Raw genomic sequence first — 26,095 nt, forward strand, 5'->3', positions numbered from 1 at the left:
CAACCTTGTATCAAAGCAGATGCTGAGACTTATAACCAAACTTTGTGCAGAGTGCAGGGAATCTTCTGAAAGAAGTGGGGGGGGATAGTAAAACCTGGAGGGGATAGGAGATCCACAAGAGCAACAGTATCAACATATCTGGGCACAGGAGTCTTTTCTGAGACTGATATTCCACCCTAGGACCATGCATGGATATAACCTAGAACCCCTGCTCAGATGTAGCCCACAGCAACTCAGTCTCCAAGTGGGTACCCTAGTAAGGGGATCAGGGACTGTCTCTGACACGAACTCAGTGGCTGGCTCTTTGACCACCTCCCCCTGAGGGGAGAGCAGCCTTGCTGGGCCACAGAGGAGGACAATGCATCCAGTCCTGATTAGATCCGATAAGCTAGGGTCAGATGGAAGGGGAGGAGGACCTCCCTTATCAGTGTACTTGGAGAGGGGCTTTGGAGGAGATGGGAGAGGGAGGGTGGGATTGAGAGGGAATGAGGGAGGGGGCTACAGCTGGTATACAGAGTGAATAAACTGTAATTAATATAAAAAATAAATAAATGTTAAATATATATTCTATGTATACATCTTTTAATGATGTCTTTATTTATCCTTGTCCATGCTGAAAATCTATTTGTTACAAAGATATGGCCTACTCTTACATTGCATACCCATAATATTCAGAAATTTCCATATCCCTTTCCCTCGGAACGAAATGCTTTAGTTTCCCAGTGGAGGAGCACTTGCCTTTTGCAGGGCCCTTCTCTTCATGACCTCCCTCTGTGGATTCTACTCTTTTGTGATAGGCTATGAAATAACTGTCCCTAGAAATGTCAACTTTCCTCCCACGGAAGTTGTTGGCGGCTAAAGTCTTGCAGCAGATTTTGGGGTTTGAGGTATTTGAGGTGATGGCAACTTGTTCCTGGCAGGAGAAACAAGCTCCCTCTGGAATAAAGTATGGAATGATGTTCTGTAGGGTAAAGGCCTTAAGATAGCTGACAGAGGCACAGTGCTACATTATGTCCTGGGCCGCTGCTGGATATTGGCAGAGGTGGCTTAGCAGAGGCCATCACAGATGTCCTGGCAGGAGGTGATTGTGATGGCCCGACATGGGTGCCCTGACCTGAGTGTGAATGAGGCCCTGCAGGGTCAGCTGCAGTGGCCCTCTGTGAAGCCATTGAGAGAGGACTTCTACAAGCAGGTCTGGCTTAAGGCTTGTCTAGTGTTGGGAAAGTCAGAGGTATTAATTTGACCTTCCCAGTTGCAGGCAGCTCATACTGGAATGAGGTTGGACACTCCTTGTGAGCATTGCTTTCTGCTCTCTGCAGGTTTCCCAGGGTTTTGTCAGGGCTCTGGCCCTCATGTGGCATAGCCAGCAATGCTGTGGTGGACGGGCCTGGCTTGAGATCTTTCTTGCTGCTGGAAAATCCCAGAACCCTGGAGAAGCATGTGCTAGTTTACTTCTCAGGCTTTTTCTCCAGTTGGTGAAAAACTTGCATGGACTCCAGCATGTGCATACCCAGGCAGAGTCGAGGCTTTCTAAAGCTGTGGATTCCTCTTCTTGGTCTTGGGCATGGTAGACTGCTCTTCTGACTTGAATCTACTCCTTGAGTGCTTAAGGATCCTTTGTTTTCTTGGACTTGTTTTCTCTGCTCTACTTGGTGTTATCTTGCTCCTGTCCTCTACCTGTGCTGGGCCTTGGGGCAGCATTATGAGCTTTGCCCTCCAAGTGCTTGGCCATGTTGTCACTATTCCAGTCAAAGACTTTAGCCCTGCCCACAAACCCCTCTCCCACCACCAGGTCCCTGAACTGGATTTTGGCCTCAGAAGCTCCACCTAGCAGCTCAGGGGCTTCATGGTCTTTCTTTCCCACCTGGTCAGATGGTCTACTATAAACTCTGGAGATGTCCTGGACCAGATCCCTCTGGATAACTGTGGAGACTTAATTTTTGGTTGCTGCAGCATCTTGAGATTGTTTAGGTCTGTGAGGGAGTTGAATAGTTGTGGAACAGTGAATGTTTGCCACCGGTGTATTGATGTGTGCAACATAGATGGTGGACATCATCAAACTTTCCAGTGTCCCTTGATGCTCTAGACCAAGGCTGCTGCGTCCCATGCTGGCATTGTCAGAAGCAAGCTTCTGTCTTAGGCTCCCAGCATCAGTGCAGTATAGAGGCTGCTGCATGTCAGGGTGTGCTAAAGGGAGGGTTGATGTGTCTTGGGTTTCTTTTGTGCCCTCATAGGCATTCAGGGGCATTGAAAACTGAGCTTTAGTCCCATCCAATTTTCTAATATCTGCTTGTTCTAGACTTATTCTCCAGCTTGGAGCTGGAGGCAAGGCTAGGGTAAGGGCTGTTAAGAAGCTATCCCCATCAACAGATGTCCTCGTTTCAGTAACCTGGTTGCAGGTGTTGCATAATCCAGGAGTCTTCAACAGAAAGAGTGTCTGGCCTGATGCTGACAATCCCAGGGATGCCTCTATTCCAATCACTGAAAAGGAGTCAAGAAAGAAGTCAGTGTCCGGTCAGTGAGAGACCCATTCCCCCTTTCATACCACCACAGTACTCAGGCTCTTGCAGCTGTGTGGAAGGCATTCCTATGAGCGATGCTTGAGCAGCAATGACAGCACCTTTGTCCACATACAGTTAGGGACTGATCCTTTCATAGTGGCTATGTCATGTCTTCTCAAGATTTAGCTCTCCTTTGTGTTTGTTGGTGTGTGCATAGCCACAGTGGGTAGGTTACAGAATTCCCTTGATGTGTGCTCCTCAATTGCCTTCACCTGTGTCTTTGATATACTGACTCTTGTTTCCTTGGAACTTTGCTATTTGGCATGTTGTCTGGTCCATAATATTCTGCAACTTACCTGACTGCCATTTTTTTTTTCATTTTATATCATTACTCAGATGCTACCAGAAGCCTGTTGTTTTATGTGGGTTTCTGCATCCAAACCCATTTGGGCACTGCTGTGAGGCAAGCTTTTCAACAACAGACGCTTTCCTCCAGCCCCATGTTTCACAAACTTATTATAAGTGACGTGAAAAGTGACTTAAGAAGTTTAAATCTTTGAGTTTGGGTGTGACTCAGTATTTGAGAATGTGTCTTCATGATTTTATAATCTTTGTCATAGATTACCTCTGAAGTACCACAGCAAAGGAAACAAAAGCAGCTACTTTGGCCAACTTAACAATGATACCTGGGCTCCATCTAATATCTCTCTACAATTTTAGGTATAAGAGAATGCCATGAAAAGAGCTTGGGATCTCAGAGGAGTACTTCCTCCATGAAAGATTTCAGCTGTACTGCTCTGAAGGATTGCAACTCCTGGAAAATCTACTGTTACCAAAACAAAACAGAACAAAAAAACCAAACAATTCCTCAGTATTTTCGTAGCCCAGAACAATAGATGAGGAAGGAGATGATTGCAATTTGTTGGTGCATGGATTGCTTCACTTTGATAGTGACACGTGTGACTATGGTATGCTTTGTGGTCATCACTTGATGCAGGATGGATGCCACATACTATGGCTCTGCATTCTCTCTCATTATGGAGTCTGGTAACAGGGATGGGAAGCCAGAGCTGGAATAACCTGCCAGGACTCACATTCTCTCTCTGTGCGTAGTGTCTACTACTTAAAGGTAGATCTGAGTCTCCTTGGAGTGCTGATCCCACTCCTTCCCCTCCTGGTTCTTTACTCACCTTGAATCCTGGTGCTTGGCATTGCTTGGTCAGATGTGGAATAAGAGAAGGCAGAGGTGGAGGGTGGGGTTTGGACATTCGTTGGCTGAATATCCTGTAGAATTATGCCCATCTCTGGTTGCAGAGCAGAGCCTGACTCCCAGGGTAGGAGAGGGAGCTGTAGGTATGTAGGCCTTGCCTGAATTCTCCAAGCATCAGAGGGCCCAGGTTGTTGTGGCCATAGTAATAGCCCCAGCTGCCTCCTGGTAAGAAGGTGCCAGGCTGTACCTTCGATTTAGCACCTTTGGTGTTGTAGCATGAAGAAAGTAGTAGACAGTGTTGGATAGAAAAGGACTATGGCATTGGGCTCTAAAATGCTATCATACTCAGCTATAACAGACAGTGAGGTTACTGTGGTGTCCTGGTAAATGATAGTCACAGGGAAGTCCTGGAGCACAGATGCCCTCCCATGTGTGCTTCCTGTGAGATCCTACCTGAGAGAAGCTGAATAGCAAAATGCTGGGATGGTCATTAGGCTCTGGTCAATCAACACTGTCAGCATGGTTGTGCCAGGATGTTGGTAAATGTAGGTACTGCCCATGAAAAGCTGGAGTAAAGTATTGGAGGCTGATGTCATGTGCCATGCTGGACTCCCAGCCAGAGTGAAGACCCTGGAGAAGTTGCACACCCTTCCTGCTGAGGGTGAGAAGTTGTTCACCATAGGCAGAGAGGGCTGAAGGGTGCTTGCAGCCACAAAGAAAGGGGCACTTGGAAAATTTTCTGTAGGAAGCAAGAAGACAGTGGGAAGATGATGAGGTTGATGTTTTCTATCTTCCTGTGGGGAGTAGTGCTATTTCCAATTTGTACTCGATGGGAAAGTCTAAGACCAGTGACCCCTCAAACATCCCAACTGCAAGTGTTTAAATGGATTCTTGGTTCTGCATAGGATGACGCTTATTTGATGTCTGTTCTTATTTGGTCTGTTCTTCTGTGTTGGCATGAAATTCCCAGTTGATTTGGTTCAACCTGTGCTCCAATATAGAGACTGTACTATGTTGCCTTGCTTTGTCTTGCTCTTTTTCTAATTTTATATATTCATTTATTTACTTTACGTTCTGATTGTAACCCCTCCTCCTCCTCCTCCCAGTCCCACCTTGCTCCCTCTTTCACCTTCCCTCCTCCACTGTTCCTCATAGTAGACCCTCCACACCATCCCACTCCAGTTCATCAAGTCACATCAGGTCTGAACATGTTCTCTTCCTTTGTGGCCTGGTGAGGCAGTCCCACCAAGGGGAGGTTATCAAAAAACAGGAAACAGGGTAGATGTCAGAGACAGCCCCCACTCCCCTTACTAGGAAACACAAATGAAGCATGAGTTTCCCATCTGCTCCAAATGTTTAGCGGGCCTAGGGTTAGTCTATGCGTGGTCCTTGGTTGGTGCTTCAATCTCCATAAGCCCCTCTGGACCCAAGTTAGTTGCTTCTGTTTTTCATCTTGTTAAGTTATCAACTCCAGGCCCTTCTACCCTTCCTCCAACTCTTCCACAAGATTCCCTGTGCTCTACCCAAAGTTTACCTATGAGTGTCACCATATGTTTCCATCTGAAGATAGAAGGAGCCTCTCAGAGGATAGCTATGCCAGGATCCTGTTATGAACATAGCAGAATATTATTAATAGTGTCAGAGGTTGGCTTTCTCCCACTGAATGGGTCTTAGGTTGGGCCAGGAACTGGTTGGACATTCCCTCAATCTCTGCTCCATATTTTTCTCTGCATATATTTTGTCTAGGTCTTAAACTTTGAGAGTAAACTGTCTGCCTAAAGTCACCATCTTATTATGATCCAAAGTGAAATGTGACACAGAACTCTATAGTATCCCTAGTATTCTAAGGATGTCAATGTTTATTAAATACAAGGAAAGATATAATGAAAAGAAACAATTTAAAGTTTCTTTCCTTACCTAACATTGTTGGGGTGGGGTGGGTGGGGAAAAAAAAGTAATCCAAATTACAATGGAGCAGGATAAATGGTAGTCCTTGAATGGCCTACTGACCAAACTAGCCCCTGCATCCTTTATCAAGGAGAGCACACTGGTCACTTGTCAAGGTGACCTGTGATCCAATTTGTTAACAGGCAACTGCATGGAAACCCCAATTGTCTACCAAGTGTTGATAGGTTGAGAGGGAGAATAAAGTCATGAATCAGACATTAGGCAAAGAGAAGGTCAGATTCTGAGCTAAAAGACAGGATTTGGTGGAGAAGTTGCCAAGAAATCAACAGCAGCCATGAAGGCCAAGGTGTGAGATGGCATCGCAGTCCCTCTTCCTATGACTTTTAGCCTAGGATATCATATCAGTACTTTTTATAAGGCTCATTGACAAAGCTTTCTTTCATGTATATGATGTGTCATATTCCAAGAAAAATATACCCCATGTGAACATATAGACACTGTACATATAGACAGAACCATTGGACAGGAAGAAAGAGGGGCATCTAGGTTGAGTCAACTCAGTTGAGAAACCATTTCAATTGATTTGAGCTGTCAGCAACTGTCCATGATCAAAGGAAGAGATCAAATGGCTCCTTTGTGACTGTGTTGAGTACATTGAATGGATCTTGTAGGGGATGATGAGCTCCACGACTGTTTTTCCTTTGGGTTTCGTGTCCAGGATTCCTTTCTTCAGATGTGCTACTTCGGTTGGACTCAAATTTGTCTTTTCTGCTTTTCAACCATTCTTTGTAGGCTGCGGTGCTTACACTCATGGTGATATCACTGTGAAGTTCCAGAAGTAGTCTTCTGTGCATCATGCAAATGCTTGTAAAAGTGGATTCTGTATTCAGAAACAACAGAAATGCTGAAGTTAAGGCTGCAAGCATTCCCTCCTTCACTCCTTTCTTTTTGTTGTCCTGCCCATACTGTGAATTCTATATGATTTCTCTCCTCTTCTTTTGTGTTCCTGAGACAGTTTCTTTTTCCTCTGTAGCACATGTTGTTCAGAAGATCACTGTGGATTTCCCTCTGGTTGAGACACATGAGCATTCTTTTTTACTCTGCCTCCCTGGTGGTAGCATCATGGTTATGACACACTGAGTCTGGCTGTCTCCTCTCTTTGTCCATAAATGAATGAACTTCAGCAGTTACTGTAGCTTTGTTCTCCTTGCAACAGCATTTGTAGAATATTGGGCTTCTAGCATTCTCTGCCATGCTTGGGTCTCAGACTAGGCTAAATAGAAAGTGGAACACCTGGAGAAAGAAAGAAGGCATTTGTAGGTGCAGGGTGCCGGGTTACATGGAAAAAAAAATGTGTGGATATTTTTTTGTTTATATGTGGGGAAAAAATCAACCCATTCCTCATCTTAGTCAGTCTTCATGGGATTTTGTAGAAATATAGGAAAACCTTGTGTCTTTTGTCATTTTGATTTGTGTTGTATCTACCCTTTCTTTCACTCAATGGTGGTTTCATTGACTACAGATTATGGCATGGGTTTAGTATGCATTCATATACATTTCTTATTCTAGCTGCACATAAAGCACTAACTAAGATGAGAGTGTCTAGTAGTCTTTATCACAGATGACACTAGAACCACTTGTGCTGTCTTCCAACCATCATATGTTGGGTTAGAGCTTGCACGCAGGAACTTTCACACTGAGCTAATGCTGTATCATGCAGCTGCATGTCCAGCTCAGTAGAATTGTCCCTCCATGAAGATCATTTAATATTGTGTAGTTCTGGAGAAAACTCTGCAGTAAGAATGCCCTATTTCACATGACACACAAGGAGCCCTGGTTAGGGACAGAAAAAGAAGACATGTTTAGGGACAGACAGACATGACAATACATGTTCTGGCTACCATTTAAGAAAGAAACTGACTGACAGCCACCATGTGCTATACCAGTGAGCTTTGGAAGTTTTTAAATCAAGCATTCTTCATGCTTTTGTGAAGAATCAGAAAGTACAAGTGATAGGAACTTTTTATGCTGTACAGCATCTTGTCACCCTTTTCCAGGGAAATCTGCCGAGTGTGTGACTCTGCAGAAAACATTTTGAAGGGACATTTGACTCTGCAGGAAATATGTTGAAGAGATAGTGGTAGGCATTCAAAGTTCCTTGTATGTAGTAAAGGTTTTGTTCAAAGTTTCTTGTATGTAGTAAAGGTTTTGTTTCCTGGATAGTATCATTGTACTGTCCAAGTGCCTTATAGGTTTGGGACACCATCTCCATGAAAAGTTAGTGAAAGAGTTTGAAGGATGGTCTTCCACATGGGTGGGAAAAAACACTGCCATAATCCATACGCCAGTTAAATACAATGTTCTAGAGCTGAACTCTTAGTTGTTGGCCAATAAGGTCTTCAAGATATCCCCAGATCTAGAGACTATTTTGATCCTGTTGTTAGTTATGAGTCTGAAATAGAAGATAGCCCCCCTGATTGAATTGCAGAATATCAAGGTATGAGACTTGGGTCGAGCTAGAATCTTTCTATCTACTAGCTGGCTTTCAATGACCAAGAAGGTTCTTTCTATCATGTTGTGGGATAATGCTCACAAATTGTCCTACAACATTGTGGGCTCTTTCTTTCACACTATTAAAATTTGAAGCAAGATCTATACACTGGTATAATGAAGATATAGTTGTTACATGTATAAACAACAACTTTACATTTTGAGATGAGGAAGAGATGCACAGGAGAGAATTTACATCTCGTATTGTGATTCAGAACAAAGGTTCCTGACTGTGAAGGTCATAGATCCCAGTAAAGAGACAACTGCTGTTGTTCTATGGAACAAAAGGCATAGGTCTTTATATTTTTCTTCTAAACATTTATGCTTGTGCCATGGATTAGTAAAGTTATGAATGCTCCTGTAACTGACAGTCTATCTCCTTGTTGGACATCTCCTTCCATTTGTTTTTCTTTGCTGATAGAGAGAATTGCAATTGCTTAGGATACTGAGACTTGGTGGCTATTGTGCTGATATGGCAGCCGAATACTCAGAAATGATCATGCACAACTCCATCCTTCCAAGGCTCAGGGATTATCCTATAAACTGGAGTGCAAGAGAATGTGAGAGCTGGAGCAAAGGAATAGGATAGTGTAGTGTGGATTTTTATTCCATAATAAAACCACCATACCATTTTGATATTTTAATAGTGATTACCATGGATGAAGAGAGAACATAGGAGGTAATTGAACAGATCTGTGTAGTGATAGCTATGTGTATGGCAGTGGAGCTGAACTATCCATAGTAGGACTCAGGGATAGTTTTGATAACATTACTTCTTTTTTAATACAATGATGGTACACGATCTTTCTTTATATCATATATTCTAGAGAATATAAGAAGTGGAACATTCCACCATACCACAAGGACCCTTGGTCCACTATGTTCATGGCAGCTTTATTCAAAACAATCAGAAATTGGAAACAATCTGGCTGTCCCACAACCAAAGAATGGATAAAGAAACTGGTATGTATACACAATGGAGCACTACTCATCTATTAAAAGCAAAGACATCATAAAATTTGCAGGCTAATGGGTAAAACTAGGAAACATCATCCTGTGTGAGGTAACCCCAACCCAGAAAGACAGGCATGGTATGTACTCAGTTATACATAAATATTAGCCAAAAAGTACATTGTACTCACTTATAAGTAAATATTAGCCATAAAGTAGGTTGTAGGATAGCCGTCCTACAATCCACAGACCCAAAGAATCTAAGTAACAAGGAAGACTCAAGGGAGGATGCTTGAATGTCACTCAGAAGGGAAAATAATGTAGACATGTGAAGTGTATATTAGGAGTGAATGGTGCAAGATGGGATGGGGAAGGGTCAGGAGTGAGGGTCAGGTGTGGAAAAGGGGGTTGCATAATAGAATGAAAATCATTGGGGGGCCATATCTCTGGGTTAGAGGAGGCCCCTTGTGAGTCTATGGGTGGTGACTTTAGCTGAAACTCCTAGCAGAAGAGGATTTGGAGCCTGAAGTGGCCACCATATGGGTCTTCCAGTGGAGGAAGGGGCAAACCAACCCACACCCAAAACCTTTGACCCAGCGAATGAATGACTGTCCTAACTTGAGTCGCATGCCATGAGAGAGAGCTCTCCACTGACACTATTAATAATATTCTGTTATACTTGGAGCATGGAGGTTGGCATTACAGTCATCTGAGTGGCTTCACCCAGCAGCTGATGGAAACAGATGCAGAAACACACAGCTAAATATTAGGTAGATGTTGGGGAATTTTATGGAAGAGGGAAAGGGAGGATGAAAGAGTCAGAGAGGTCAAGGACACCACAAAACACACACACACACACAAGTTCAACTAATCTGGCCCATACAGGCTCAAAACTACTGAACAAACGAGAAAGCATCCATGGGATGCATCTGGAAACACATGCATATATATATATATATATGATGTATATGTAAAGGCATATGATGTGGTATGTAACACACATACAGCTTAGTCCTCATGAGGAACCTTTAATAACAGGATCAGGGGCTATCTCTAACTCTGTTACCTGCCATTGGATACCTTTCCCCTAACTTGACTGCCTTGTCTAGCCTCAATATAAGAAGAAATCCTAGTCAATATGCCAAGGAGGGTTGATACCCATGCAAGGTCTCTCCTTCTCTGAGAAGAAAGGGAGGGGCACAGTGGGAGGGGACATGAGGGAAGAAAGTGGGACTGACAGCAGAGGACTGCGCGAAGTTCTAACTAGGTCATAAAATTAATTAATTAAGAAAGAAAAGAAAAATAATTATACCACTAACTGAAAGTAGGGTGCTTGCAAGTATAACTTCAGTAAGGAACCTCTTATAAGGCAGTGGCGGAAATATGAAGTATATTACCCTCTCTGTATTTTACTATGGAGTATCCTAAAATACCAAAACCAGGTCTAATGCATGTTTCGTCCGTACTGTTCCAAGGGATCAAACGTATTCGTGATTTTCACACTGTTGCAGATTACAGTAATGTCAACAATATCTGAGTTAAGACGAGACCTTGTCCAAAAAGACAGGAATGGACAAGGAAAATATGCTGTCTACTCAGAATGAAACTATTTTCTGCTAAATAAGAACAGAAAACTAGAACAGCCAATTCTACCTCTCAGCGTATTTTCTCTGACTGGAAAACGTTTGGTGCTTTTTGCTGCAATATAGGGACATCTTGTGGCCTTCCTCATTTTTTATGTTATGCCTCTCCTTTCTTCACTCATTAGAAGGTTCATAGACTGTGGATCATAGTCTGGTTTCTCTATGCATTTATACATGTTTCTTATTCTATGTGCCCCACAAAGCACTAGCCCTGACGACGATGTCAATTATTCCTTACTTTAAAATGACAATTGAGCAAGTGATCTTGTTCTCTGTTACTTAAGACACTATAACTTTACCTGGGACTTTGTACACACCAAACAATTGCTCAAACATGCAGTTTTGATAACAACCTGAGCAGAAATGCCTTTCCATGGAAATGTTGAGTAGTAATGGACAAACCACTGCTGTATCCTATCAGTACTCACAGGACACCTGGAATGCCTTTGTTCTTCAGGCCACCAAATTCTTTCAGGGCTGAACATCCATCCATTTTTGGTGTCTGTTATATGTTCACTTTTCAAAACTGTAATGCATTTGTTGAGACCCTAAAGGAGAAAGTGGTTTTGGAAACACCTTGTCACCTTCAGTGTAGATGCAAGAGTAATTAAAAAACAGGATGCCCCACCACTCTCCATGTGTGTGTGGACTTCATCAAGACTATATGATGAGGAGGCTGAGCAAGCACATAAAGACACAAATGCACACAAACACAGAGAGAGACACACATATGAGCACGCACACACACACAGAGGGAACCTCCTGTTTTTTTTAATCTCATTATTTCTGTCATTTTTCATAGAGTTGAGGCTATTATCTTTCAGTGTTCAGCTTGATGGGTGAGTGTTAATGCTTGTCATTCTTGTGGAGATTAACAATCCCATCATCTGCTTCTTTACTCTTTATGGTTTATTCTTTCCTGTGGCCTCATAGAGGTGTTCATTTCTCTCCTCAGTGTACAGAACATCTTCAAGATCATCTTGTCAAGTCCTGCCTCAGTAGGTATTGATTTCTTTAGTTTGTGCCTTCAAGAAAAGTTCTTCTTCTTTCAAATATGAAGGGTGTCTGTGCTGGATATACAAATCTAAACTAGCTGTAGATGTCTTTTTTCACAATTTATTTATTATATATCCTGATTGCAGCCCCCTCCCTCCACCTCTCACAGTCCCACCCTCCCTCCATCTTCCCTATCCTATTTCCCTAGTTCACTGAAAGGCTAAGAATGAAGGCTGGAGAGATGGCTCAGTGGGTAAGAGCACTGTCTGCTCTTCCAAAGAACCTGGGTTCAACTCCCAGCACCCACATGGCAGCTCACAACTTAAACTCACAACTTTCCAGATGGTCTGACACCCTCACATCAATGCATGTAAAATTAAATTAAATTAAAAAAGAGACTAAGATTGGTTCCAAGTTTGAGACCAGGCTGGCCTATATAAAGAAAATCTGTCTCAAACTAACATAAACCAATCCCTCACAAAAAGAAGCCCACCCTAAACAACAATAAAACTGTGCTTTTTACACCTGCTACAATAATCCAGATACTAAATACTTAAGATGGATAGATAACATAGGTAACAGTATAAAATTTACATAAAGAAACATAAGAGGAACTGATCCCATTTTTTGGTGATCAAAATAGTCCATTTTGATATTATGTATACATGTATGTTATTTTAAACATTGTTAATAACAATAAAATAGTGTTAGGCAAAAATTGCAACATTTTAAACAATTCTGGGTGAAAAAAAAAAAAAAACCATGAGCTGGAAAGAGGGCTCAGAGGTTAAGAGTACTTGTTGCTCTTGCAGAGGATCTAGATTTAGTTCCCAGAACCCACATGGAGGCTCACAATAGTCTGTAACTCCAGTTCCAGGAGATCAAAAGACCTCTTCTGACCTCCACAGGTATGCTACTGGTACACATACATACATACAAGTAAAACACTCATACACACGAAATAAAAATAAATCTTTTTAAAATATTTATTTACTGTATATACAATGTTCTGTCTGCATGTGTGCCTGAACACCAGAAGAGGGAACTAGATCTCATTATGAATGGTTGGGAACCACCATGTGGTTGCTGGGAATTGAACTCAGAACTTCCAGATGGGAAGCCAGAGCTCTTAACCTCTGAGCCATCTCTCCATCCCATAAGATTAAATCTTAAGAAGTGAAAAATATTAGCAGGTGAATAAAGGTAAAACTCAGTGGTAAAATATATGCTTAGTACATATAAGACATGTACATGTTAGATCACCAACTCTCTCTCTCTCTCTCTCTCTCTCTCTCATTAGCATTTCAGGCATGGGAGAATTTGTCTATCTCTATTTCCCACACTAGAGAATAAAGTGAGTTGGGAGATCAGCCTAGAACTACATAGAAAGTCTGTATCTTTAAAAAAAATCTTTTAAGTCAAGTGTGGTACTTCATGGTTGTAATCCTAGTATGTGGAAGACTAAGACAGGAGAACAATGTTAGTTTAAGGCCAGCCTGGACAACATAGTGAATTTCAGGCCACTTTAACCTACTGAGTGAGTCTTTGTCTCAAAAAACATTATAAATATAAAAAAATCATTTAACAAGCTTTAAGTTTGGTTTAGGATATTATAGTTTATCTGAGCCATTCTGAAATTGAAGGATGGGCCATTCTCAAATTCAAGGATAAGCCCTGTGAAACATGATGTTTGCAAAAAGCCAGAAGCTTTTTCTAGACTGATGGTTACTAGCAGCATGTTTTAAATCAGGCACATTCATAGGCCAATTTCATAAAAGTGATCTCATGTAGTTACTTCATCTAATTTCTGTCATCACAGTCATGTTATCTACACAATGGTGCACATATTATGTAACTATCATATGGACGTTAGATAAACTTTGCAAAACATTTGTCAATGCCTAAGACAGAGCAGGTATTTAATCTACTGTAGCTCCTTAAATTACGTTTACTGGTTAAGGGTAGAATCTGGGGCCAGATAATAGGTTCAAATAATTTAGACAAGTTACTTAACTCCTCTGTGTATTCTTTAAAGATCAAATCAGGTAGGGGTTGGAGGATGGTTCAGCAGTTAAGAGTATTACTGCTCTTCCAGAGGACCCAGGTTTAATTCCCAGCACCCCTATAGTAGCTCACAATCATCATTATTACCAGTTCCAGGGAATCCAATGACCTCTTCTGGACTGCACAGAAATAAGGCAGGCATCTGGTGCACATACATACATACAGGTTAAACAGCCATATAAAGAAAAAATTATAAATAAAAAAGTTAAAAGGCTAGAGATAGGCATGGGTGGCACATGCCACTGAAGGCAGAGGCAGGGAGATCTCTGTGAGTTTGGAGAACAGCCTGGTAAAACAGAGTGAGTTCCAGCATAGCCTGGTCTACACAGAAAAATCCTGTGTCAAAAAAATAAAAAAGAATAGCAATCAGAACATAGTAAGCACTATTTAAGTGTTTATTATTCCTAACATGCAAACAATTTAGGGGAAGGAAACTTACCATTTTTTTTTTAAACAAGGAACTGGAATTTACTAACTAAAAATACAGTGAATTTCTTGATGCTCAAACAAAACTAAGAGTAGCCAAGCCACTTCTAGCAGTAAGAACTAATTAACTCTACACTGCCCAAGTACCATATCTCAATGCTTAAAAGTATCTGTATTAACTCCCTCAGTAACAGAATAAAAATAACAGCCATTACCATGTGTTCAGTACTTACTGCATGTTGGCACAGTATTTCCTTGCAGAGACTAGACAGACAGACCTAGGTTTGAGACAGAGCTCCACTTTCTGAAAGTTATTCCTGCTTCTGGTGCTGGTCATCCAAACCAGGGCTTAGCACAAAATTGGAGGAGGGGGGCTCTCCCCACTTAATAACTTACGTGTATCTGATAATGTGAACATACCACTGTTGCGGGGTTGTTTTGAAGACTAATTAGGATTATATTTATTTGCATAACTTATCTTACAGTCCTTTCAACACCACCAGCAGCCAGCACCTCAGATGTAAGAAAATTTAAATCTTGATGGTGGCACACACTTGCTTGTAATTCCAACAGCGGTAGAAGCAAGAAGATGGCTGTAATTCTGATCAAGGGCTACACAGCAAGAAATTGTCTAAAATGAAAACTTAAGCCTAGGTTAGGATGCTGAAGGCCACACAGAACATATTCGGAACAAGCAGGACTCCAGGCCTTTAAGAATAGTGTTAAGCTGGGTGTAGTTTCAAGCCAGCAGTTGGGAGGCAGAGGCAGAGGCATTTCTGTAAGCCAATGTGCTCTACAGAGAGAGACAGAGACAGAGACAGAGACAGAAAGAGAGAGACTGAGAGAGACAATTTCTCTAGAAGCACAGCTCTGGAAGTTTTGGCAGGCAGATCTCCATGAGTTCGAGGTCAGCCTGGTCTACAAAGCAAGTCCAAGATACCCAAGGCTACACAGAGACACCCTGTCTTGAAAAAAAAAGAGAAGAAAAGAAAAGTAAAACAGACCACAAACTGCTTTTTTTTTCCTTTACATAAAATGAATACTTTAAGCCAGCAATAGTGACAAAGCTTAAATGCACAGCTACTAAGAAAGGAGGACTGCATGCATATTTGACCTACCCGGGGAAGTTTAATAAGATCTTGCTTCAAAATAAAATTTGATAAGGTTAAATAGGGATTGAGAAAGCCCTCTTGCCATCAACCTCTGAACTCCTCAAGCACCTGCACATGATGGCGACACACACACACACACACACAAAGAAAAGAAATGCTGGTATTCGTGTGTTGCCAAGTAAGATGTCATTTCTTCCATGTTGAATTTTAGCCAGGTGTGGTGACACATACTGTGTCACAGAGGCCGAGGTAGGAGAGCTGTAATTGTGAATTCCAGGCAAGCCTGGGTTACAAAGTGAGACCCTGACTCAAAAACAACTAACTCACTAATGTTTGAAAAGATAAAAGATCCAGGAATATAATGCAGCAGTATTATATGTGGGCAGGAATATAATGCAGCAGTATTGTATGTGGGAGGCTCTAGGTTCAATCTTTTATACCACAAAAAGAACGAATGAACAAATAAATAGTAAAATGAGCACATTAACAGTACATGACCAGAACCGGGAATTAAAGGATTACACATGGATTTGTGTGAGCATACATATGGGACACAATATAAAGTACACAATAGATGGAAACTGGCTGTTATTGACATTTCTTTTGTCTCCAGAATTTCCTACATGGAATTTGTTTTATATTTTGTTTGTTTATTAAATAGTTTGTTTTTGAGACAGGCTTTCCCATAGTCCAGGCTGATCAAAAACTTAATATGTTGCTGAGAATGGCCTGGAACTCCTGGTCCTCTTTTCTCCATCTCCCAAGTACTGGGATTACAGGCAGCTGATTATCAAATATGGAATCAGAAAACCAAATCTACCTCTACTTATTTCAAATGTAGCCCACAGTTGTGTCTCCGAATGCTACTCCTGATTTCCCTATTTTTATATCTCTAGTACCCATCACAGTACTCTACATAGTCAGTGGCCTCCCTGTTTTTAAGGATACTGAAATGAGAAATGTGGTGATAGGATTTGGGGTTTTTTTTTTTAGAGGGGAGGGGTGTTTGTTTGTTTTGTTTCCAAGACAAGGTTTTTTCTGTGTAGCCCTGGATGTCCTGGAACTCACTCTGAAGCCCAGGCTGGCCTGAAACTCACAGAGTTCCCCTTCTTCTGCCTCCTGGGTACTTGGATTAAAGGTGTGCACCACCACCACCCAGCTCTTCTTCCAATATTTTAACAATGCATTATGGTGTTGTTTGTTTTTAGTTTTTTCACAACAGGGTTTCTCATGTAGCCCTGGCTGTCTTGGACTTGCTTTGTAGACGAGGCTGGCCACAAACCCTAAGAGATCTGCCTGCCTCTGCCTCCCTGAGTGTTCAGATTACAGGAGTGCACCACCATGCCCAGCTTTTTTTGTTTGTTTTGAGTCAGAGTCTCACTGTGTAGTCCTGGATGGCCTGAAATTTGCAACAATGTACAGTGTCTTGCCTCAATGTACAGTGGAAAGCAACTCACAGAGTACAAACTGAAAGAAGTTAATGCTTTTTTTTTTTTATTTTGGAAAGTGAACAAATAGTTGATATATGAAATGCTTCACTGAAATCAGACATTATATATAAAATTGAAATTTTTTTTAATTCTTTATTAACTACACTTTATTCACTTTGTATCCCCCCTGTGGTTCCCTCCCTCCTCCCATCCCAATCCCTCCCTTTCTACCCCTCTGCTTGCATGCCCCTCCCCAAAGTCCACTGGTAGGGGAGGTCTTCTTTTCCTTCCTTCTGATCCTAGTCAATTAGATCTCATCAGGAGTGGCTACATTGTCTTCTTCTGTGACCTGGTATGGCTGCTCCCCCTTCAGGGGGAGGTGATCAAAGAGCAGGCCAAGCAGTTTATGTCAGAGACAGTCCCTGTTCCCATTACTATGGAACCCACTTGGACACTGACCTGTCATGGGCTACATCTGTGCAGGGTTTCTAGGTTATCTCCATGCATGGTACTTGGTTGGAGTATCAGTCTCAGGAAAGACCCCTGTGCCCAGATTTTTTGGTTCTGTTGCTCCCCTTGTGGAGTTACTGTCCTTTCCAGATCTTACTGTTTCTCACTATCAAAGCACAGGCTGAGACTTATGGCCAACCTTTGGGCAGAGTGCAGGAAATCTTATGAAAATTGAAATTTTAAGTGTATTCATTCAAAATTTTGTTTCCCAATTTATTGAAATCAAAATTTCTCTGCCTTGGGTCATAGCAGCCTAGTCGTAGCACTTGTTGAACTTGTTCCAGGCTTGGGACTGGTTGCTAAGTGCCTCAAAAGAAAAATAGCACCTCACTCTTACTTTGTCTAGACACAATTATGAATTCTCTGTGCACCACAAACATTTCCAAATATGTTTCTGCCTCAGAAGTTTCTTAATTTATTATTCATATTTTTCATTGATTTCTTTCTTTTCCTTTTTGAGGCAAGACCTCCCTCTCAGCCCATGCTATTTTATAACTCCCTATGTAGACAGATTTGAAAGTAGGGTGATTTCCTGCTTTTTTATGCCCCCAAATTCTAGGATTATACAAATAAGTCACTATGTCAAGCAAGAGCCTTGGCTTTTTTGTTATTGTTTTTCATGTGTGTGTGTATGTTTGTATATGTGTTGGAAAAGATATATGCACATGTGTGCATGTGGGGGTCAGAACTTGATGTCAGCAACTTTCTCAATCACTCTCCATCTTATATACTAAAGCAGGGTCACAGAACTAGTTGGCTAGTCTAGCTAACTTACTCCAGGCATTTTCTATCTCTCCCTAATATGAGCTGGAATTACACATGGCTACTATCCATTGACCAACATTTATATAGGTGTTAGGATCCAAACTCTAGTTTTCATGCTGTCCCCAATTCTTGAGAAGCTTATTTTCTTTTTTACTTTGGTGTTATGGGCCTTCAAATTTCTAGAGTTGGCTGTGATACCTCATGCTTGTAATCCCACCACTTGTGAGGGTGAAGTATAAGAAATTCAAGGCCAAACTAGGCATGGTGACCCATGCCTTTAATCCCAGCATTCAAGGAGGCAGAGGCAGTCAGATTTCTGTGAGTTTGAAGCCAGCCTGGGCTACAAAGAGAATTCCAGGACAGCCAAAGCTGTTATACTGATGTTATGCCCAGATCTTAAGATCCCCAAAGACTACCAGGAGCCGGACCATGTATGCAAGAGCAAAGAGCTTTATTTGGTCTTAAGTTCGATCTCTCCATCATCACCAATGAAGTGGATCAGAGACAAGAGCCCTGAGCAGCTGCATGGCAGGGTTTTTATCTGGGGTTTGAACAAGAACTGGGAATTCCCAGCTTAGCAGTTACATGATTGGATGACTTTCACCAAGGGCAAGCTTGTTACAGAGTGATTGGCTAACATAACATTGAGCAAGCTATCTATAGACCTCAGGAATGGTAGGTATTTTCTGTGCCACTACAAGGTCAGTGGGCTGCCTGGCACAGATGCCCTACCCTGAGGTAAGATACCTTCCCATTCTTGTGGTTATCTTCTGGCTGTTCCTTGGGTAAGGAATTATATGACTATATATGGCCTTTCTGGAATTGGTGAACTATGTTGTAGTTCCTGGTGACCTTAGGGTGGGGTCACTAGTTCCTGGTGACTTTTGAGGTTGTCGGGTCTGGTTCTCTCACTGAGAAGCCCTGTCTTGAAAAAAATAATAATAATAATAAATAAATAAATATAGAAGTTCAAGGCCAGTCTTGACTATAGAACATTTGAAGGCAGCTTGGACTACAGAAGACCCTCTCTCAAAAAGAAAAAAAGAATTATATACATATATACTTCTATGATAAATATTATTTTAAAAAGACATTCTTAACATTGACTTTTAAGCAGAGAGCAGTGGTGCACTCCTCTAATCCCAGCACTTGGGAATGCAGAGGCAGGTAGATATCTGTGAGTTCGAGGCCAGCTTGATCTTCAGAGTAAGTCCAGGACAGCCAAGGCTACACAGAGAAACCTGTCTCAAACAAACAAAAAAAGATTTTATTAAAATTTGTTAGCTTGGCATGGTAGCACTTGCCTGTAATCCTAGCACTCTGGGAGGGAGAGGCAGGCAGATCTCTAAACGTTTGAAGGCAGCCTAGTCTACAAAGTGAGTCAGGACAACCAAGTCTACACAGAGATACCCTATCACAAAAAACAAAAATAATTTAATTTTTTTAGTATGTGAGTGTGTGTCTGTGCGTGTATGATGTATGTGTTCATGTTCAATATGCATCCCTGTGAGCATGTAAGTTACAGGAGGCTCTATCACTACTTTATTCCTTTAAGACATGATTTTTTTACTGATCCTGAAACTAGGCGGGCAGACAGACAGCCTTACAGTTCTCTCTCTATCCAGGGCTGTCCACTTCCATGCTGTCCTGTCACCATCCTCCCCTTGTCCCTGCCTCCAGAAGCCTTAGGGTTCCAAACTAACAGGAGATCACATGGTCCTCATGCTTGCTCAGCAAGTACTCTAACCCACAAGGTTAGAATTTTTAAAGTGACTCTCATCAAAATACATCTCTACAACTACTTTGCATGAATTGGATGCTACACTGAAGCATTACTGACACAGAAGAAAGTGATTACAGATTTTGTGTCAACTTGGCCAGTTGTTGGTCCGTAGATATTTGGTCAGACATTATTCTGCATATTTATGTGAAAGAGCTTTTGCGTGAGATTAACATTTACATTGGCGGGTTTTTACCAGAGCAGATTATCCTCCACAGTGTGGGTGGGCCTCCTCAGTTGATGACTATGAAAGAGCAAAGACTGAGCTCCCTTGAGTGAGAAGGTATTTTCCCATCAGACTGCCTTTGGATTAGAATGTCAGCTCTTCCAAACTACTGGGACTACCCCCACCAAATTGGGACTCACAAGATATAGATAGATAGATAGATAGATAGATAGATAGATAGATAGATAGATAGACAGATAGATAGATACAGACAGAAAGACAGACAGACAGGCTGTTTCTGTGGAAAACCTCAACTAATAGAAATGATTTTCTAGTTGAAATGTCCAGTACTGGGCTAGAGAGATGTCTCTGTGGTTAAGAGCACTATCTACTCTTCCAGAGGTCCTGAGTTCAATTCCCAGCAACCACTTGGTGGATCACAACTATATATACTGGGATCAGGCATGTGGGCACACAACAAGATAGAGCAAGGAAACATGAGATTCTTCTGAGCAAGAAGAGTTATTTTATGCAAACAAACGGGATCCATAGGGTAGTGTATACTTTCCTCTTGACAGTAGCACCTTTGTAGATCATTGCCTTTGGATATACCCATCTACAAATCAAATAACCACAGGTCTTGAGGCATTTGTTGATGTATTGCATTCCCTTTTCTAATAAGATTTTATTTTCTGTTTTCATGTGGTCAGCTATATTGTGCCAAAAAGGTAGATGATAAATATTGACAAATATTGTCTGAGTGCTACACAGTCATCAAATTTCAAGAGAAACAAATTCAGTGGTTAATCTTTGGTTAATCTTTCATCATTTAGGTGCTTTTGCTTTTGAACTTCTGTACTAAAATACCCCAAACAATTTTGATAATTACCAATCAATCAAATATTGAGTTTTTGATGTGTTTCCTAGGATGTGTAACATAAACATTGGATCAAGGACATTCAGACTACCAGCTACATGCTTTCTGACAAGATTATTTTATATTTTTTCCCCAAATGTATTTTACAAACATGTCCATATGGGTTTTCTCTGAGAACTGGCCTAATGAGTAATGACCTAGCCATTTCCTTTAATTTTTAAGCTTTGGCATGTGTAAAATTGGCCAGTACAGTATATATTCAACAAGGCACACAACTGCCTGTGCTCCTCTTACACCCTCCTGGGAATGGAATGAGTTTCGTGTCCCTAACTCCTAGAGTCTGAGTTACCCTTGTTCTGTTATTAGTGAATTCTCTGCATGTTGCCCTTGAGAGAGGGATCTTAAGTTAAATTGTATTTGGAAAAGATAAGGGAAAGGGGGAAGGGTTATCCATGTTTTATGGGCATCCCTAGCAAAGGGTCTTTAGGGCTCTGCTGACCTGACTATGGAAGTAGTTGGGCAGAGAGTGCATGACCTGAAATTGAGGAGCCTTCCCAGAGACCAACAACCAATTGCATGCTAGGAAATGGTGTGGAGAAACCTGATTGGTTGCCCAAATTTATTGAACATGCTCTCTCTTCCAGGAGTAAATAAGTCTGCAGCCACTTGCCCTCAGATTACATTGACTCTACTCCCGTTGTCTATGTAGTGACTCTGTGCCTTTCACCCCTTCAGCCTGTAGCTCCTGTTCTCACCCATGGGCTGGGCTGGTCCCTTGGGAGGAGGACCAATATATGGTGCCTAACGTGGCCTTAGCCCCCTCCACATTGGTGAGATGGCCCCTGTTTCGGTGAGTACGCTCTTTTCCCTACTAAGCCAATGTGGCCTTGGCCCCACAACAATGGCAAAATTCTCCTCTGTCTGTGTGTTTCTCAGCTGCCTGTGGGTGAGTATGCAGCCCTCTCCTTCCCTCTTTTTTGCCTCAGGTCTGTTCTCTCTGCACACCTCCTTTGTGACAGAGAGACCTCTCAGAGTACTCACCAGGAAGACTGGTAGCCAATGACTGGTAAGACCCCAAGAGCTGGGGCAACCTAAGATAGGCACCTCACCTTGAGGTCTGCTCCAGAGGCTTGGAGCCAACAATGGCAGGGCAATGGATCCTGTCTCGCAAGGCCACAATAAATAAAACCAAAAGTATATGTAGGCATTCATGGCAAGAGACCACTGGGGTCCACAGCCTGGGGCAGCTTCAGCTGACTTGACTAAAGAAGTAGTAGGTCGGAGAGTATGTGACCTGATGTAGGGGAACCTTCCTGGAGACCAACAACCAATGGCAGACTAGGAGATGGTGTGCAGGAACCTAATTGGTCACCCAAAGCTATATAAAGTGCTTTCTCTTCCAAGAGTAAATGAGTCTGCATCTGCTCACCCTCAGATTGCATTCACCTGATTTCTGGTGTCTCTGTAGTGACTCTGGTTCTTCTCACTCCCTCAGCTTGGAACCCCTGTCCTCACCCATGGGCTGGACCCTTGGGAGGAGGACCAACAGTGCTTGTCTTTGTTTAACTCTCTGTTGGAATAAGAATTATGTTCCCTCTACCTCTAACATAACCAGCAGTTAAAGCCAAAGCAGAAGCTAGAATTAAAATGTTGCAATCTGTCAGACACATCCTGACTTACTTCAACGAAACTTTTATATGAATACTTAAACTTCATTAGAAGATGGAATATTTGGGCTGAGGATGTTCTAGTGCCCTTACATTCCCAGCACCCATATAAAAGATTATATAATTCTGGTACTCGACAAGGAGAGTCAGGCTAATCCCAAGGGCTCACAGCCAGACAGCCTAGCTGAAAAGCAAGCTCCAGGTGAGAGATTATGCTTCAAAAAGATTGAAAGTGATAGAGGAGTACATGTGATATCAACCTCTGGCACACACATACACAAACACACAGAGAGAGTAATACACATACACAAACACACATTCACAAACACACACAAAATAACATGTACACATACCTGTTTGTTGTGTGCTACACATCTGTAATCCCAGCACAGGGTAGGTTAAATGCAAAAGGATCAGAAATTTAAGGTCATCCTTAGCTTCATAGTAAGTGTGATGTTAGCCTGGACACAAGGGACCCTAAGGAAGGAAGAGATGGAGGGAGAGACTTGAGTGAAATTCTGGAAAAACATAAAAACCAAGACCAGGTAAAATAGGATGTATAATCCTCCTCTGGTGGTGTAAGCTTGGGATGGGTAATGCTTTTCCAAATCTGACTGTAATCAGCTTCCTCCCCAATTCTCTCTGTTTACCCTAATTGTATTTCCAGATCATGGGGGCCTTTCTGTAATCCTTTACAAGCCTTCCAGCACTCAGCAGATAGAGGTAGGATCAAGAGTTCAAAGTCAGCTCCTCTCTGATATTCTGAACATAAGTACCCCTCAGCCATTTGTTATCCTTCAACCCTCACCATCTGTCCTCTTCGAAGGAGGTGTGTTAGAGAGAGTGTCATAAAACTCAGATCACCTTGAACTCTTTGTAGCTTAACATGACCTTGAACTCCTGGTCCTGCCTCTATCCACCAAGTGCTAGAATCAAAGGCACATGTCACCACACCTGGCTATACATTCTCAGAAGATGGGCTCAATCTATCAGTTTATTAGAAGAGTGAAAATCTTGTGCACACACTACATTACATTCCAAACATATATATCTTCATTTTCTCTAGCCTCTTTTCATCCAGGTCCAGAGGTGAGGAGTCTTTGGCTAGAAGATGAACTTGTGCCCCATATTTCTAGACTAGGTTCCAACCCAAACGCAAATGATCTCTTTCTTTTTTTAATGCTTTTTTGATTGTTGGTTTTGTTTGTTTGTTGTTTTTGAGGCGTGGTCCCACTATGTAGCTCTGGTTGGCCTGGAACTTCCTATGTAGACCAGGCTGGCCTTGTACTCACAGAGATCCACCTACCTCTGGCTTTACCACCTGAGTGCTGGGATCAAAACCACCATGCCTGGTTTATCTTTCCTGATTTCCTTAATCTTTGTTATCCTGCAAGAGTTCTCAATCTCTGTCTGTCAAAACCTAGTCATTTTTAAAGAGTACTAGCCAATTATCCTGCAGAATTCCCTTCCAGTTGGGTTAGTATGATGTTGCCATGTGATTAAATTCCAGGTGTTCTAGTAAATACAAGAAATATTTTACTAATGGTGTGTTTCTTCACAATGTTTCATAGCAAGAGGCACATATCCCAAAGAAGAAGTATTTACTGCATCCAGATGGGTTGAGATTAGTCATTCTCAAAGTAAAATGGGAAGTGATGGCATGTGGGGCTCACTGCCAAATGCTGTAAGTTCATTTTCTTTTGTGTGGTCATGGAGAATAAAACCTCATACATGCTAGACAGGCCACTGAGCTACACCTCCAGTGCCATTTGATTCCAGGTGCGGATGTTAATAAGAGATTTACATATAGATCTGAGGTAACCTTGGAGCCTGTCACAGGACAGCTAAGTGATTAGAGGTTTGGAATTTGAGTCCCTCACATGACATATGGGATGTCAGGAAATATAACTCCATAAAAGAGTCTTGAACTTGGAGTCTTGATCAGGGAGTTTGCTGTGATTGTGTTTCCTAGTAATAACAAAAGCTGGACCCATAAGTCTTACCAGCCTGACTGCCTATACATGAGCTATACAAGGGTGACACCAATGGACATGCCAAAGTGGATGGGGGAAAATCACATCAGGCCTCATCTTGATAAAAAGGAATATAGGAAACTGAGGAAAGCTGGGAGCAGGAGAGGTGATCTTCCCTAGGGAAGAGCCCACCAACTGTTTTCCCTGTGCCAAATGGTCAGCCCTGAAAATATAAATGCAAGTAACATTATACAAGCCAGAAGACGTGGCACACACCTATAATCCCAGCATGCAAGGAGACAGGCAGGCAGATCTCTGTGAGTTCTAGGTCAGCCCTGGTCTACAAAGCCACAGCCACACAAAGAAACCCTGTCTTTTTTGTCAAAACAAAAAAAGTCAAGTAGCAACGTTATATAGACTGGAGGTAACACACACACACACATACACACACACACACACACCATCAATAACAACTGGTGAAAAAGGAGGCCATGAATTTGAAGGAGACTTGGAAGTGTATTTGGGAAGGTTTGAAAAGAGAAGTGCAATTATATCACAATCTCAAAAAATCTTGAATAATAAGATGTTGTGCTTTTCTGGGATGCTGAACCCATAGTCTACACATGGTGTAACTAGACAGAGCATGAGCACTCTATGGCCAAACCCATACCCCACTCTACTTCTCATTTACCTGGATGTTTATCTGCACCTTTTGTAATAGCCTTTAGAGTAAACTGCTAAGCATTAAGTGTCCATTTCCTGGACTACGTGAACTGTCCTAGCCATAACTGAATCATGAGAACCTCTGCTTAATGGTTGGTTGGTCAAGAGTACAGGTCACAGCCTGGTACTTGGAATTTCCATCTGAAGTGGAAAGAAGTCTTGTAAGACAGATCCCTCAACTTGTAGTCTCTGATACTATCTCCATCCTGTAGTTACTGATGTTATCTCTAACCTCTGAAACTAGTGAATTCAGTTACTTTTTCCAGTTACAGGACATCCAGATGTTACCTTTTGTAGACTCTGTAGGTATGTGGAATTTTTTTTCACATATCTGGCCACAAAAGTATCCTTTGTAAAGTTGAGTAAAAGTACAGACTATGAAGATTGAGAGGTGGCTCAGTGGTTAAGAACACTGGCTGCTCTTACAGTAGACCCAGATTTGATTCCCAAAATCTGCACTGTGGCTCACAATCATCTGTAACTTAAGTTCTAGGGGATCCAATGCTCTCTTCTGCCCACAAAGAACACTTTACATACATATGGTACACAAACATACATGCAGGCAAAACATTCATATGCATTTTTGAAACATATTTATCCAGCTATACCACTCCTAGGCATATATCCAAAAGATGCTCAAGCACACAACAAAGACATTTGCTCAACCATATTTGTAGGAGCTTTATGCATAATAGCCAGAAGCTGGAAACAACCCTGATGTCCATCAACAGAGGAATGGATACAGAAATTGTGGTACTTTTACACAATGGAATTCTACTCAGCAATTAAAAAACAAGGAAATCATGAAATTTGCAGGCAAATGGTAGGATCTAGAAAAGATCA

General features: G+C 41.8%; 1 pseudogene; it reads right to left on the reverse strand.

Annotated features, from left to right (window-relative positions):
• Window positions 1-649: 649 nt before the first annotated feature.
• LOC110543912 (uncharacterized protein C2orf78 homolog) lies at window positions 650-3,803 on the reverse strand (annotated as a pseudogene).
• Window positions 3,804-26,095: the final 22,292 nt, after the last annotated feature.

This window comes from Meriones unguiculatus, chromosome X (assembly GCF_030254825.1).
Source record: "Meriones unguiculatus strain TT.TT164.6M chromosome X, Bangor_MerUng_6.1, whole genome shotgun sequence".
NCBI classification, from domain to species: Eukaryota; Metazoa; Chordata; class Mammalia; order Rodentia; family Muridae; genus Meriones; species Meriones unguiculatus.